Source organism: Gopherus evgoodei, chromosome 6 (assembly GCF_007399415.2).
Source record: "Gopherus evgoodei ecotype Sinaloan lineage chromosome 6, rGopEvg1_v1.p, whole genome shotgun sequence".
In the NCBI taxonomy this organism is placed as follows: domain Eukaryota; kingdom Metazoa; phylum Chordata; order Testudines; family Testudinidae; genus Gopherus; species Gopherus evgoodei.
In genome coordinates, this window is record NC_044327.1 from 87,865,054 (window position 1) to 87,880,975 (window position 15,922).

The 15,922-nt window shown below is 42.5% G+C and overlaps 1 long non-coding RNA gene across 1 annotated transcript; it reads left to right on the top strand.

Annotated features, from left to right (window-relative positions):
• Positions 1-1,073: 1,073 nt before the first annotated feature.
• LOC115653215 lies at positions 1,074-6,906 on the top strand. Its single transcript, XR_004000876.1, has 3 exons — positions 1,074-1,084; positions 1,684-1,689; positions 6,805-6,906. It is a non-coding gene; the product is annotated as an uncharacterized LOC115653215 (long non-coding RNA).
• Positions 6,907-15,922: the final 9,016 nt, after the last annotated feature.

A 15,922-nucleotide genomic window follows, 5' to 3' on the forward strand; every position in this document is an offset into this window, starting at 1 on the left:
AAAAATAAACAAACAGAGGACTGTACAGCTTAATAATTCATTTCCCTTGAAATGTCACTTTGAGATCATTGCTTGGTTGGTTGTGGTTTTTTTTTGTGGAGACAAGGAGGAGACTCCATGGTCTCTCATCCATCCTTATCAGACAGTTGGCAAACCTGCCAAGTTTCAGTCACTTAAAGGAGTACATTTGAAAAAATGCACTCTGTGAGTGATGGTTCACATTTTCCATTTAAATGTACTGTGAATCTTCAGAGTTTTATGTGAACCTGCTTCAGATTCCAGGTAACTCAAGCCAAAAATGGGTGAGACACACAAATTCAGTGAGACTTGGCAGTGCATTGACTGCTGGGGCAGGAACAAAGGTTCAGCGAACAGCATGTGCTATCTATTAAACTTTGTGTGCAGAGACAGAGTGACAGAGGTAAGAACTACAGTTCTCCCTTCTTGATTTCAGACTAAGCTCTTGCCCAGATTATCTGACAGCTGAAGGAGGCTGATGAGAGCTAAACATTTTGGAGAATCATTTCACAGACTGAAGTTTGAATTTTTTGGTGTTTTTGTCTAGTAGGAAATGAATTCATCGACCACAGTCTAAACAATTTCATTTAAGAAGAGATGCCCATGGGTCTATTGTGACAGTCATCTGTAAATGAAATAAAACCTCATGGTAAAAGTCAGGAAGTTGTTCTGTTGTTAGTAGACACGGGATGTTAATAATTAGGAAATTCATCTGCATCTTTGAAACATTTGGATAATTTAACTGGGAATGGCAATGAGTTCATAGATCAGCTGAAGAAAACATAATGGGTCAGTTTCAGCCTTGGAGTAATGCTACTCAACAGGGATGGGTCTGTCCCAGCACTTTTCTCTCATGTCACATAAATATGGATCATATTCCAAATGCCTCTCTCTTGTATAAAAAAGACTTTAGGACATTTGTAGAGAAATACAAGGGGTAAAATCCTGGTCTCCTCGAAGTGAGTGGCAAAACCCCTTATTGATTTCAATAGGACCAGGATTTCACCCCTGAGCCAGAAATGTTAGTACCAAGAGCATCTTCAGGCTGCTAGAACTGGAGAGTAAAGTAGTCCAAGGGTCTGAGGAGGGTCTGCCAAGAAAGGTTATCCAAAAAAGACAGTATTTTGGAATTAGGGCTGAGTCAGATGGTATAATGCCTACCGGCTGAAGCAGGCTAGGGGCAGTCCAGAACCATGGCCAAGTGGTGCACAGTTGGCCAACTGGGATTAGAGGCTGTCTGAGGCAATGGCTGGAGTGTGTGCAGGGGGTTGGTAGCTGGGAGATCCAATTCAAGGAGCATGTACGCAAAGCAGCAGCAACTAGTAGACAATGGCCCGTTACTCACACAGCTTCTTCTTCCTGTTGTGGTCTTTATATAGTCCAGGTACTCAATGAGGAATGCTGTATGTCCAGCCAACCAGCGGCCTGGGGCATGACTGCTGTGCAGTTCTAGACCTTGAGCTCTATTGCCATAGTGAAGCAGCTAGGGATTTCATCTAGGGGCCCTGAAGGGCAGAGCTTGATACTGGGGCCCTGGCAAGTGGTAACTGTTAGACCAGCATCATAACTATATTGTTTTTCGTATATAGTTAAGATAGAAGTAAACTGTAACTTTAAGAAATATTTTATAATCTAAACTGTTAATGAACTATATAACTTCATGAGACTCAGGTTACACATCATCTCCATTCACTGAGCAGTTGCATTACCAGCAGGTATTCAAGAAACGGTTCTATGTTTTTAATAGAAATTATTGCATGTAGCTTATGCTAGGATGTCAGACATGGTGAAGTGAGATCTAACAACTACATCTGACAGAATTTTTTTTGTCCCTGGTAACAACAGCTGAACGTAGAAATTGAGCTACTGTGTCAAACCAGTGGTCCACCTGTGATGGTATCTTGCCTCTAGAAAGTGACCAAATGATTCAGAGAAAGGTTCTAGAATTCCCATAATGGACATGCATTGCATAATCTGCCCATAGGATAAATTTCTTATTAATCCCATCAATTTATGGTGTCTTATGCCCTGAAACACAAGGATTTAAACATTTCACACTTTTGTTTTCATCTAATAAAATTGTGGATGTTCTCGTGTACATGTCTAAGTCTTTAATTATGCGTTATGTAAAAAATATTATTTTATCAGTTTTAAGTGTGTTGTCTTCCACTTTTCTGGTCTGTCCCCATGTTTTTGGAGAAAGCTTAGCCTCACTATAGCATTAATTATTTATATACTTCTGTGTTGTCTTCTTTTACTCATTTTCTCTCTAAATGAAACAACCCTAAACTTTCCTGTCTCTCCTCATAAATGTCTTTCCAGGCCTCTAACCATTTTTGCCATCCATCTCGGGATCCTTGCTATGTCTGCTGTATCTTCTTGGAGATGGGATGTCCAGGTGAGGGTGTATCTGATTCATATAATGGCATTTTACTATAATCAATATTATTTTCTATTCCATTCCTTCTGTGTCCTAACATTTTGCTTACATTTTTGCTGTGCATTGAGAAGATGGTTTCATTGAGATGTCCATAATGACACACACATCTTTTTTTCTGAATGGCTATGGTTAACTCAGAACCAAGCAATGTAGTTCAAGACATTCCTGCCAATGTGCATTACTTTTCATTTCTCAGCACTGAATTTCACCTGCCATCAGGCCAAAGTTTTGTCAGCTCTCAGAAGCTCTTTACAGTCTTCTCTAACTTTGACTATCTTACATAATTTGTGCCCTTTGCAAATTTTACTAGTTTACTGAGCTCCCCACTTTCCAGATCATTAGTGAATGTAATAAGCATTATCAGTTCTAACATGGCTCTTTGAGGCACCATACCATTAACATTTTGATGTGTTGAAAATTGGGCATTTAGTCCCACTCTTTGGGTTTTGTTTTTTGAGCCTTGTGCGCATTAGCAAAAATACCTCTTGTTGACAACAGATGTAATGAAATGGCACTGAAAATTGTTTGACCCCAAGTGTAACCAAAGATAAATAGGTTTCAGCACAATGATTTCATCTGATTTTCTGTTCAAAGATCTTGCATTACCACAACCACTGCGGTTTGAGATTGTTGTGCTGGAATTCTCACCCAAGCTGCCTAGGAGATGTGAAAACCAGTCAGCCTCAGAAAGACAGAGAGAGTCCTCTCCAACAAGAACAACGAGAAATCTGTTATTGAGTGACCAGAGAGACTGAAGTGTTCTCCTACTGGTTTTTAAATGTTATGATTCCTGATGTCAGATTTGTGTCCATTTATTCTTTTGTGTAGAGAGTCATTTGCAGAGCTCTCCAGATGCACAGAAAATTCTAATGAACATGGACAAAAACTAACTTTAAGGGACATAAAGTGACAGGTACAACATCCAGTCTTTCAGGATAGTAGTTGATTTTGATGAGATATTGGAAGGAATTTTCCAGAGTACTCTGGGTTAGCGTAATTTTCATTGACTTCACTGGTTGCAGAGTTATGCTAACACATGGGGGAAAACAAAAGAAAATCAAACCATAGTATATATTTGCTATCAGCTTAGTCTTTTCATTCTTAAGTTCCTTCAGAATTCTTGTATGATACAATCCTGGAACAAATTGATAAATGAAATAGCAACTAGTCACCTGTCCTGGTGACTAGTTGCTATTTCATTTATCAATTTGTTCCAGCATGTCTTCTTTTGACAATTCAGTGTTTGACATTACCTCATGTTTATTACTTGAAAATAGTAAGTATTTCCTGAACATATCAACTAATGTATCCATGATCAACTCTACCATACATTTTAGCAGTACTAGAATGAGAGCAGAAAAATACAATACCCCAGTTCTGACCTCGGCAGCCTCTGCACAACACCCATCAGTCTCTGAAAGCAAAAGAAGTCTTTATGCAATCAGTTTCCCACTGTAGTTTTAAGGGTCTGAACATTTTTTACAGGCCTAAAGACCAGAGTAACCCCAGCCTAAACTGTGTTGGCTCACCGTGGGGTAACCCCTATAAATGACAAAAAAATCAGCAGTTCACTGTCAAAAAAACAACACTAAGTATTCTACAAAATCCCCAAGAAGTTTACAACAGTAATACTAACAAAGCAAGACATTAGAGCAAAGAGTTTCCTTTTTACAATTCAAAACTGAAAAACATCACAGCTGTTTTCCAGCAGATTCCTAGCCAAGTTGAAAAGGTCACAGACCAGTGATGATGTAACTGCAAATACTGAAAAACTTTTACTCCCTCAAACTGTGTTTCTCTACAGCACTTTTCAATAATAATCCCAAACAAAAATGTATTTAGATAACAAACATCATAACAAAACCCACACTCCAGGCTGTATTCTCAGAAGATTTTGCGCTTCTGTTGGGTGAACTATTTGCTGCAAACAAAGTAAGATTCTCTGAATGACAGAAAGTGATGGGAAAAAAGCATGTCCCTCAAGCATTGTGGATTTCCTTTAAATACTGGTAAACTGGAATATCCAACAGAAAATAATATGCTGGCATCAGAGTTCACTGTATAATTTATGGTATGTTTGATTGTCAACCACAAGGTAAGAAAGGACGTTCACAGTGAAACATCAAAGTGTCCTATACAGTCTAAACAAGAAGAGTACAAGCTGTGAAGAAGAGGATCTTCACTGGGGTGACTCATATGCTGAGATATTTACAGAGGGGGGGAGATAATCTCTATGTACAGATTTCGTTCTCCCATATAGATGAGATGGTGAGCTGAATCCAGAGCATCACCCTCCTTCCCCTCTGTGCCAAAAGGGCTGTCTGACATCTGGGGGCTAGCGGTGGGTGGGTCAGGGCAGAATGAATGGGCCAGGTGGATGCATTGGCACCTGTATGTGTTCCCTCAAATAGATAGATAATATAACTCGAAGCTGTATTTAGCTTTCCGAGCCCCTTCCCTACATAGTTGGGAGCGAGGTATGACAGGAGCACAGCACCAGAATAACATAAGGACTCTGTGAGGATGACACTGATTTCTCCTTGACTGACTCTGAGGACCTGGGGTATCCAAAGGATGAAAGTTGCTTTCTTTAAGATGCTTTTGGAATTACTTGGGATGACCACTTTGGATGGCCTCAGAGACTAAGGCCATGGCTACGTTTTACAGAGCTGCAACTTTCTAGCTCAGGGGTGTGAAAAAAACACGCCCCTGAGCGCTGCAAGATACAGTGCTGTAAAGTGCCAGTTTAAACAGTGCCGCAGCACTCCCAGCATTGCAATCTAATCCCCGTGAGGAGGTGGTGTTCGTGCAGCGCAGGGAGAGCTCTCTCCCAGCACTGGCGCTGTGACCACACTCGCACTTCAAAGCGCTGCCGCGGCAGTGCTTTGACGTTTCAAGTGTAGCCATACCCTAAAACATCAAACTTCTAATGAGAAGCAGAAGCAAGACAAAGGTATCTGGTCTGGATAGTCACTCCAAGTTGTCAGGTCAGAGTGTGCTCATTGCCGAATGATGCCAGTGGGATGCTGGTGGTGGAGAACTGAGGGCAGTGTGGAAGCCTGGTGACTGCAAGGAGTGACAGAAGAGCAAACCAAAGATTACAGAAACATGTTGTATGTGATTCTCCTCACACCAGGCATCACTGCAGTTACATTGATGGGAAATGGGAGCGAATCAAGCCCATGTCTGCTTTGTGAGGAAAGCTTGGGCTGGTGTGGAGAAAAACAATCCTTGACAGGTACATTCCTTTCAAATGTCAACAATTTATCATTCTTTAGTTCATGAAATATATATTCTTGGTGGCAGATTTTTCTCTTTCAACAGGTAATTATATAACGTCTATGGCCAAAACATTCAAATGTGGGTGTCTATCATTGGGCATCTAAATAATAGTGTTCAGAATTTCTGAAGCTCTGACTACTTTTATTTAGATGCCTAACAGTAGCCATCTCCATTGAAAGTTTTTTCCTTCAGTGACAGAACTCCTCCATATATTTAGGCCATTGCCTTTTCTGGGATGCAGTGACAGGCTGAGAAGCATAAATTGTTCTGGGAGAAATGCGGGGCTCTTTGCAATATGTACAGTCATTTAAATAGACCTGAATTCTGAAAGGGTACTGCTCTATCAGCCAAACGATCACTTATTATAGAAAGGAAAACAGCCATTGTAATGTCCACATTTGCACCACAGGGAGGGAGGCCGAAATGTAATCAAAAAGTATGTTTGTTATTTGAAAGGGGCATTTCCAAAGGTTCCTGCTCTGCTAGAAACTAAACAAAGCATGTGTACATTTGCACTTGCTTCAAGTATTTGATTAGAAACCTTTATTTAAAGTGTATCCATCTTGACCCCCCCTCTCCTCCCTCAAATTACAAAAGATTTCAAAGAGGAAGCATGTGTTGGTAAACAGTAATTTTTTTTTCAAAAGCTATGCTTCTGTTATTCCTACCATCACTAATCTGTGTCCAAAACACCTGACTTGCATTAAAGGTGACCTCCAAAAGAAAAAAAAAAAAAGCTCTAGTCCTCCTCTGTGTTCCTTTATTATGTACAAAGAAGCCCTGAAAGATTTTTGTCTGGAAAATATATATTCTGGGGTTTTTAGAACCTCATGCCTTCTCTACACTAGCAGGATGTAGGGTGGCTGAAGTTCTAGTGACAGTATATTGCAGAGATAAGATTGAAAGTGGAGCACCTGTGAGGGAAATTTATATTAAGAGTAAAATTTCCAAATGTATAAATCACTTAAGAAACAAGGGCTAGGGCCACACTAGACAGTTTACAGTGGTGGATCAGCAACGATGCAGCTGCACTGCTGTGAGCTCTCTAATGTAACCACTCTAAGGGCATGTCTACACTTACCTCTGGAGTGATCGATCCATCAGGGGTCGATTTAGCGCATCTAGTGAAGATGCGATGAATCGACTGCCGAGTGCTCTTCCGTCAACTCCGGTACTCCACCGGAGTGAGAAGTGTAGGCTGAGTCGACTGGAGAATGTCAGCAGTCGACTTACTGCTGTGAAGACACCGGGGTAAGTAGATCTAAGTACGTCGTCGACTTCAGCTGAGTTATTCACGTAGCTGAAGTTGTGTAACTTAGATCGATCCGCCCTGCAGTGTAGACCAGGCCTAAGCCACAGCCCCGTTAGAGGTGGTATCTACGTCGGAGGGAGAAGTTTTCCCGCCAATATAGTACTGTTTACACTGGTGCTTGTGTTGGAATAACTGACTTACGTCACTGGGGGAGTGGGCTTTTTCACACTCGTGAGAGACGTAAGTTACACCACAGTAAGTGCTAGTGTAGACATAGCCTAAGTCTCATTTTGAAAAGTGACTGAGGCCCAGAGGTTAGAAGTATTTTGGCATTGCTCTGCTCAGTATTGCAACACCTGACTAACTTAGGAGCCTAAGTCTCATTTTCAAAAGTGACTTAGACACTTAGGAGCAGATTTTGAAAGATTTTTACATGCTTGACTCCAACTGAAATCAATGGGGCTTAGGTGCACGGCCAATTCTAGGATCCAGTTATTGGTGGGGCAAGTGGGTATTTTGGGGCTGCCACAGACACCCTGTCTCCCCTACCCCCATCAGCCTGAGGCTCCTGGAGCCCCTGCCTTCCACCTGCACCAGCCTGACCCTCCAAGAGCCGCCACCTCCCCCCTTCCACCAACCCAACCCTCCCAGAGCCCCTGCCTCCCCCCACCCTTATCTTATCCTCCCTGAGTCTCATAATAATTATTGTTTTCCTTAAAGCCCCAGCACCGAGAGTCATGTGATGATTTCAGCCTCCATTCTTAAAGAAAAAGTAAGTTTCTAGCCCTTGTGGCTGTGGAGAAAGTGTCAAAATGTGACTCCAGTGCACCCTAAAGTCTCAAAAAGCAGCAGGAACCGAATCTATTATTTTTACATAATCTTGTGATCTTAAAAACAATCTCATGATTTTTGAACATTTAAGGTTGACAGTACTGGTCCTACTTCCCAGGCCAGCCCGGCAACCAGGGCCGAGAGGAGCCACGACTGTAGTTTTGGCAGCCAATGGCAGATGAAGACCCAGCAGCTTGTAGCATGCATAGCCAGACTGGCCAGCACACTGTGCATGTGGCATAGTACAGAGTGGATCAGGGTGCCGGCAGGGCTGCAGCATGCCACCTCCTGACCACGTTCAAGAGTCAGGTTTAAAAAATGGGCAGCGGAGGCCATGACCCTTTGCCTAACACCCCACCAATCCCCGCCAAAATCTTTGGCACCTATGAATTTGGGACTCCTTGAAAATAATTTGGGAGGGTAAATGTTCCTTTTGCCCCATCCCCAGTAGCACTGACCCTGGTTTGAAGATCTGGGCCTTAACCTCTCCAGCCCTCATCTCTTTGAAACTTTACACTACACATCTCTGATAGCTAATTTAGCACAGCCAGGGAAGACCAGACTTGACTTTTCTGATATTTCTGAGTTAACAAACAGACAGACAGAACTAAATTTCCAGGTCCTCTTTACATATCATAAAAAGGCAAAGTAAGGCACAAATCCAATTTAAATAAAGTCCTTTGTAGCTCATTTTAAGTAACTAACTTGACATATCAGTAGGAAATGGAGTTTCATTCTGTTTGCTAACTGCCATTCTCAGGTACTTGTCTTTTCAAAAGTTTGCTTTTCCCATAGTTTGTGGATTGCTCTGTTAATAAACCTATTTTAGTGACTGATTAAGAGCTACTGTATATTCATTCAGATATTTCTGGATTGAGAATGGGAATCTAAAGGTAATCTAAGCAAATTTTCCTCACAATTGTTGGTTTTATTCTATTTAAAAAAAAACAGTAGGAATCATCTTAAATCCAGCTTAAAAATATATCCCCTTTTTAATTTTGTACATTTCAGAGAAAAAGTAACAGAACAGAAACATCTGACATGCTGATAGAAATTAAACACTAGGGCAGGTCAAAATTTTTCAGTCAAAACAAAGTTTTTTAAAGGAAAAATGGGTTTTCATCTAAATAAAAGTTTTTGAATGAAGTTTTCCATCTTTCTGCAGAAAATTTCAATTTTTCATCAAGAAACTGAATGCCTGAAAATTGAAATGTTTTGTGATTAGTTTTCACACCTTGAAGTCTAGAGTTTTATATTCTCATATGCTTTATATGCCCCTGGAACAGAAAGTCCACTTTACTGAGGCTTACTGTATTAAAGGGGCTTAAAATAGGACACTATGGAGAGAACTTTTAAAATGAAGGTTCCTTTTTTCAGAGCTAATCTGTAACCCCACATAAATGTTAACAGAAAGGGTAAAATCACAGATGTCAAAAGACTTATTCTGGTGTAAAAATAGGCCTGATTCTCCACTATCTTGGATGCGTGCACTCAGTTTAGGGTTGCCAACCCTCCCGGTTTGGCCGGGAGTTTCCTGGAATCAGGCTCGATCTCCTAGAGGCTACTGAAACCAATCAGGGAGATTTTAGGCTGCTAAAAGTCTAGTGGCGCAGTGGGGCATGTCCGGCAGCGGCTCCTAGGTGGAGACGTGGCCAAGAGATCTCCATGCAATGTCCCTGCCCCGAGCACTAGCTCTGCAGCTCCCATTAGCTGGGAAGGAAAACTGCAGCCAATGGGAGCTGTGGGGGCAGGGCCTGTAGGCAGGGGCAGCGCAGAGAGCTTCCTGACTGCCCCTGAGCCTAGGAGCCTCTACCAGACATGCTGCCACTTCCGGGAGCCACCCAAGATAAGCACTGCCCAGTCAGAGCTTGTACCCTGAACCTCCTCCCACACCCAAACTCCCTCCCAGATCCCATACCCCGAACCCCCTTCTGCAACCCAACCCCCAGAACTCCCTCTCCTGCACCCAAACTCCCTCCCAGAGCCCGCACCCCCTCCTACACCCAACCCCCCTGCCCCAACCCAGTGAAAGGGAGTGAGGGTGCAGGAGAGCAAGCGATGGAGGGAGAGGGGCTGGAGTGAGTGGGAGGCATGGCCTTTGAGAATAGGCTGAGCAGGGGTGTGTCTTTGGGGAAGAGTGAGGAAGGGGGCGGGGCAAGGGTGTTTGGGTTTGTGCGAGTAGACAGTTAGCAATCCTAGAACTCATTTACCTGTATGTACAGTAGAAATAAAATGCTACTAAATCAGAATGTGGTAACATCCACTTTATGCAGATGTAAATGACTATATAAGGTGCTAGGCAGTGGAAATCAGGCCTTCTGTGTGCAAGGATTTTCTTAGATTCTATCACCTCTCAACTACTATTGAAGAAAGCATTCTTTCAGCATTGCAGTGCATTACAACTCTCTCCTAGGCAGACTGCTGGCTGGAAGGACGCTACAGAATTAGCCCACCAGTGTATCAGGAGCTTGAACAAGTACTAATATAAGGGAGAGTTGAGGTCCTCAGTGTAGGGTTGCTTATATATGCACACATGCTTAGGACCCAGATCTACAAGCCTTTTCAACATGGTAGAAATTTTAATGAAAAATGTCAAGATTTGCTCTTCATAATTCCAGCAAAACATTTTCACTAGATCTGTCAGTGATTCAAATTCCTTCACACTCTTACTATAAGTAGCCTGAGAAAAAAATGTCTGTGGGATTTTTTTTAATATCAAAGCTCCAAAGCATCAGAGACCACAACAACATACATTTTACCTGTAGGGCTCCAGGCACAGGCTGAATTTGTCTGGAGATGCAAAAGCCCCTAGCATCTTCCATAAACTACATTGTAGCAACCTTGAGAGTGAGCTATGGCAATTTAAGAGCATACAGCAACAATATACAATAATTAGGCAAAGGAAGTGGGAAAAAAATACTGCATCCAGTTGAACTGACAGGAACAATTTCAAGTAGGAAGAATGTAATTACCCAAGCTGAAATCTGGCCAGGATGCCATTCATTCTGCAAACTTGGCATCTCTCAAAATCAAACAACAGATGTTCCTATGAACCTCTGTCAGGCATAAATATTTTATTAATTAAATTTACAAGAACTGCTCTGCCTTTGGCTCCTTTGCTTTCATTCTGGAAAAAAACCTGACCAGCCTCCAGGATTAAACTAAAAAACTAGGGGCAAGTTTAGGGGTGAGGGCGGATGACTTTAGAAGTAGGTAAAAGTGGGGAAATGGAGTTGCTCTATGGTGCCGCATGATGATTTTGAGGTTCAGATTGCCTGGGTTTTGAAAACTAGGCCAGACAAAATACTAGTCAATATACTGAAGGAAACAATCCTTCATTGGTTGGGTGATAGACTGGATGATCTCACAGGTCTTTGCTATCTCTAACTTCTGTGATGTAGTGAAATGTAAGAAGGAGGACGTCATGATGTACAGAAAATGACTACAGCACTGACAAGAGTCAAAAATGGTTCCCCAACTCTGTGACCGACTTATGCAAAGCATAAATGATTTGCACAAATATATACCACTGATGCGGACTAGGGAATTTACAGTAGGTAGCACATATATGCACATGCACACACCCACATACACTGGAACACATACCCCTATTCCATATTCAAACTTCCTCCACCACCCGTCTTTTTAAAAGGCCATAATAATGAGGAACAGGAAGACATTGATTTGTTGTTGTGTTACTGCTGCCAAAAAGAAGTGAATGAATAAAAGCCACATCATGGAATATTGACACTATTAGAAGCCATGCATCAAAGTAGTTCTGTCCCCAGGCAGTGTGCATGGGTGTGTGTGCGAGAATGAAGTGTCATGATACATAATAGCAACAGAGCACTAAATATCACATTACATCACATAAGGCAATGAATTCTCATTCACCCAAGCAAAACTGTATGTAAATGCAGATGGCACAGAGCCACATACAGGTTCACAGGAGCTGACTTAGTATAACACATTCATCATTGCAGTATCTGAGCAGCTGTGTAGCCATCTTATGGAAGACCAAAAATGCCTATGATCCATGAGTTAGATCTATGCATTTTCTGGCTAGTGAAGGCGTCCAGGTGGTGAAGCAAGGTGAAGATTACCAATGCTGCCCTTTGGATGGGCTAGTCACTAGCATCTGCTCAGCAATCACTTGTTAGACCTCAGCTAAAATTCCATCTTACCAAATCACCAAACTCACCATTTATCAATTTCCTTTTTAGGAAAAGGTGATTCAGCAAGAGGAGACCAGGTAATTCTGGCAGTAGCTGGAGCCATGAGACTACATTTACCATAGTCAGTCTTTTTCCAGGCCTCAGAATGATACAGAAATTGCACTCGTTATGTTAATTTATGATCTCCTAGCGATGGGTAAAGAACAAATGATTATTTTAGATCTGTCAGCTCACTTCCCCACTTTGATCATGAAATTTCTCCTTTTGTGGTACTGTGGCTGTTATAGTTAGTGGCATTGCTGGAGTAAAAACTCCAGATTTAAAAGAGAGGTTTTGTTTTTTTAAAATCAAGACAGATTAGTCAATTAAAAAATTGTGCTTTTAAGGGAGAGTTGCCTTAAGTTTATAAACACAAAATAAGAAAAGAGGATTTCATTATTAACAAGATGGTTGTTTTAATTCAGACACCTGCTGCAAGGTCCTAGACTAGATATTAAGGACAAATTCTGTCTCTCTACTTATCCCTCCCTTTTTCCCTCCCATTCTAATCACTGTAATATCTTTAAACAGGCCCTTCTTTACTAGGTTGGTTTCTATTCTCTCCCTTCACAAGGTGGAAAAGGATACTTGGGACCTCCAGCAAAGACCAGTTGCCTAGCAGAGCTGAGTCTTTAACTAAATGAGTGGGGAAAATGCTGAAAACCAGAGAGATAATTTAAAGTGGTCACTTAAGTCAGGAACAGCTTACTGGGGATATTCCTTGCTGAAGGTATATTTTCACTGTATTTTACTAAATGCAAAATTCAAAAGATTAACCACACAGTAAGGATTGTATCTACAGCTCAGATTTAGGTTAAGTTTGAAAACTCTTGTTTGTTTCTAATGTTAACTCATTAGAATACCTCTAATTACTAAAGGGTCAGTGTTGGGCTCCAATTATCTTCTGATAGTATATGTATGACTAGTATTTAAGTAAAATGCATCTCTCCCCCAATGGGTGGGTTGCTTTGTTTGGAAAGAACTGAAAGACACACACAGCATTGCTAAGAATTGTTCACTTAGGCAGGTGTCTAAAACAGATTGTGAATGGTGTGGTCAAAGATGGAAGGTGACTACTGACAATGGAGTGTGGCCTACAGGATAGGGAACCCAGAGCAGGAGTCAGGAGACGTGTGTTATCCTTGGTTCTGTATCCAGCACCTCACATCTCTGGGCGCCACTTTCTCCAGCTCTAAAATGACAATAAGGGTGCTTACCTACCTTTGTAATTGAGATTTGTAAGCATAATTATTGCAGTCCTGTATCAAACTATTGGAGGTCAGTCATAAGGCCCAGCTGAGTAACTAATGGCATGTTTTTCAACTTGATTTAGTTAAACTGATGCAAACCCTGCGCGGACACTCTTCCATTGATTTAAACCTGGCTTATAATGATTTAGCATAAGCTAGGGTTGCCAACTTTCTAGTTGCACAAAACTGAACACCCTAGCCTCGCCCCTTCCCTGAGGCCCCACCCCTGCTCACTACATTCCTCCTCTCTTGGTAGCTCATTCTCCCCCACCCTCACTCATTTTCACTGGGCTGGGGCAGGGGGTTGGGGTGAGGGCTCTGGCTGGGGGTGCAGGCTCTGGCGTGGGGCTGAGGATGAGGGGTTTGGGATGCAGGAGGGGGCTCCAGACTGGGGTGTGGGGCTGAGGGATTTTGAGTGTGGGAGGGGGCTGTGGGTTGAGGCAGAGGGTTGGGGTGTGGGAGGGGGTGAGCGCTATGGGGTGGGCTCTGGAATGGGGTCATGGATGAGGGGTTTGGGGTCCACGAGGGTGCTCCATGTTTGGGGGGGCTCAGGGCTGGGGCAGGGAGTTGGGGCTTGGGGTTGGGGCATGGGTTTTTCTCGGGTGGCTCCCGGTCAGCAACGGGGGGGGGGCCCCTAAGGCAGGCTGCCTGTCTGTCCTGGCACTGCATTGCACGTGCCCTGGAAGCAGCCAGCAGGTCTGGGTCCTAGGCAAGGGGGCCATGAGACTCTACGCGCCACTCTCATCTGCAGGCTCCGCCCACTCCCAGATCCCATTGGCTGGTTCCTGACCAATGGGATTGCAGAGCTGGTGCCCCAGGCTGGGGCAGCACACAGAGCACCATGGCCCCCCTGCCTAGAAGCCAGACCTGTTGGCTGCTTCCAGGCACAAGGTGGTGCCAGCTAGGGCAGTTGGGACTAGCCTGCCTTAGTGCCACAGTGCTGCCATCCGGACTTTTAACTGCCCGGTCAGAGGTGCTGACCAGAGCTGCCAGGGACCCTTTTCGACCAGATGTTCTGGTCGAAAACTGGACACCTGGTCACTAAGCAGATCCTTTAAGGATTGAAGCAAAATCAACATAAACCATCTTTAAACTATTTAAGTATGCTATCACAGGAGTTTGCATTGGTTTAACTAAGTTGATTGAAAAGCACATCTTTGGTTAAACTGGGGCAATTTATAATATAGACGAGATCTATATAAAAACAAGCACTAATAGGTTGTTTATATCCCTACAGTTTTACACTAGTGTTTTCAACTGCCAATGCAGTATCTCCAGAAAGAAACAGATCAAAGCCTAAGTTTCAAGGCTGACTCAGACCTGTGTTAAAATCTTAGACATTTAAAAACAATTTGAAAAGCTGAAAGTTCTTTAACAGGAGAGTTACTTATGCAAAGTTCTTCTCACTGAGGAGTCTCAAATACTTTTGGCAGGCAGCTGTGAAAAAACTCAGGGAAGTCTCATGCCTACAAGCTTTTTTCTTACAAACACTAGAGAACACATTGATGAAAAAGCAATGGATTTGGTCAGAACTGCACAGAGCCATTCAGATTTAATGCAATGTGCAAGCTGAATTTTCCAGTAGAGTGTTTGTCCTTATCAGTGTACAGCACTCTAGCTTCTAGAGCCCCTGGCTCATTGAATGCCTGCTCTCATGGGCTAAGAAAGAGGACAGTTAGACACTTTCAACTGAGGTTTTTGAAGCTTTAGATTTAAGGAGACCTTCAGCACAGAACATTGACATTGCTTTTATTCTTGTTTGAAACGGGCTCTATTCCTCTGCCTGCTCAAGCTATATGAATATTAATCTTAGATCTGTGTTGTACTGCTTGGTTTTCTGGTGTCATATAGGGGCTAGAATGCTTTTATTAGATAAGCACTATTGGCGTCTTTGTTTGGGTAAAATCTATTGACTTAAATGGGAATTTTGCCTCAGTGAGAACTCAGTTTGGATTATGTCTTAAATAAGCAAAACATTAATTTTCAAGTACATACAATCTAATGCACAACAACCAACCCATATAAAAAAATGCAACAGCAATTCATTTGAATGAGAATGTGAAATGCTGTGCTGATCCCACATTTTATCCATCTCATGAGTTTTGCTTGCAGCCTATGAATGTTTTATTGATGAATATCTGTTCTAGAGCTCCTGCTTGTGCATTGGTTTTCTTGTTCTTCTTGGGGTAGTATAATCTGAATTTAAAAAAAGAAATAGGATGATCCGTTTTGTTTGTTTGGAATTGCAATGGATGGAGCTTAAAATGTTCACATAAGCAGCTAAACATTCAGAAATTTCTATACACTTTGTCAAAACCATCTGAGTTTGCAAGTTAGGCCGCATATCTCAAGAAAACAGGCTTCTCCTAAGATTCCTGGTAACTTCTGCTTACAATCAAACAGGCCATAGAATCATAGGACTGGAAGGGACCTCGAGAGGTCAACTAGTCCAGTTCCCTGCACTCATAGCAGGACTAAGTATTATCTAGACCAGTGCTTCTCAAAGTCAGGCAGCCGCTTGTTCAGGGAAAGCACCTGGTGGTCGAGGCCAGTTTGTTTACTTGCTGCGATTGCAGGTTCGGCTGATCACGGCTCCCACAGGCTGCAGTTCGCCATCCCAGGCCAATGGGAGCTG